The 1256-nt window shown below is 36.3% G+C and overlaps 1 non-coding gene across 1 annotated transcript; it reads right to left on the bottom strand.

Annotated features, from left to right (window-relative positions):
* Positions 1 to 435: 435 nt before the first annotated feature.
* On the bottom strand, positions 436 to 599 carry LOC150061192 (U1 spliceosomal RNA). Its single transcript, XR_016536084.1, has one exon. It is a non-coding gene; the product is annotated as a U1 spliceosomal RNA (small nuclear RNA).
* Positions 600 to 1256: the final 657 nt, after the last annotated feature.

A 1256-nucleotide genomic window follows, 5' to 3' on the forward strand; every position in this document is an offset into this window, starting at 1 on the left:
CCTGATTTCTTTCTCTGCCTCCTTATTGTTGGCATAAGCTACTTAAAAAATATTGATTTTGTATCTTGCACTTTGCCAAAAGTACTCACCAGATCTAAGACTATTTGGTCACGTCTTTAAGAACCTTAAATCATATCATATTATAAAATGAGATCAGATCAGATCATCTGCAAATAGAAAGGCTTTCTTTTTTCCCCCTTTTCTACTTGTATTCCTTTTTTTCCTTTTACTTATCAGGCAGGCTAAAAATCCTAGAACTGTATGGAATAAGGTTGAGGAGAGTGGATGTCTTATTCCATTCTTTAGAGGAAATTGTTTTACTTTTTCCCCATTTAGGGTAACAGTGGAAAAGGTCTACCATATATAAATTTGGGGGGGGTGCATGTTCATTCTTTATTATTATTATATTTACTTATTTATTTATTTTTATTTTATCAGGGGAGAGCGTGAACGCAGTCCCCCACTACCACAAATTATGCAGTTGAGTTTCCCACACTTGGGGAAATCACAGGTGCCAGCACATCTGGAGTGCAACGGATAAGCCTCGCCCTGGGAAAACCACCTTCGTGATCATGGTATCTCCTCTGCCAGGTAAGTATGGGTATGTTCGTTCTATTCTTAGAGTTTTCAAGACTTTTATCATGAAGGGATGGTGACTTTTGTTCAAGGCTTTTTCTGTATCTAGAGGTGATTGCATGGTTTTTGTCCTTATAAAAGTCTCCCTTCTTGAACACTTGTTTGTTAAACATGTCATTGGAAATATGATGTAAAACTCAATAATAAATTCTTTAATTCAAAAAAAAGTCTGTGTTACACTTGTGGATTTGTTTGGCCCTTCTTGCATTCCTGGAATGAAACCAACTTGAATGGTAACGTGTGATGTTTTTTACATGTTGTTTGAATTCAGTTTCCATCAGGGAAAATGTTCTCTAATTTTCTTTCCTGTTTTTTTTTCTGTTGTGCCTTACCTGGTTTGAGCACTGAGGTAATAACGGCTTTGGTAATAACCCATCTGATGGCATTTCTTGCTTTATGTGTTATGTAATATTGGACGAGCACTAGCATTCCATCATTGTTAAACGGTCCAGTAGAATTCAGCAGCAAACCCAAGTTTCTTGGTTGGAAGATTTTTTTATCACCTCTCCAATCACATTACTTCTTGTGGATTATGTCATCTGGGATCAATTTTGGTTGGCATGTCAAAATTTATCCAATGCTAATCGATTTTTCAAGCTATTAGAAGAGAGGTCTTTGAT

This window comes from Megascapheus bottae, chromosome 6, assembly GCF_031878675.1.
Source record: "Megascapheus bottae isolate mThoBot1 chromosome 6, mThoBot2.hap1, whole genome shotgun sequence".
In the NCBI taxonomy this organism is placed as follows: domain Eukaryota; kingdom Metazoa; phylum Chordata; class Mammalia; order Rodentia; family Geomyidae; genus Megascapheus; species Megascapheus bottae.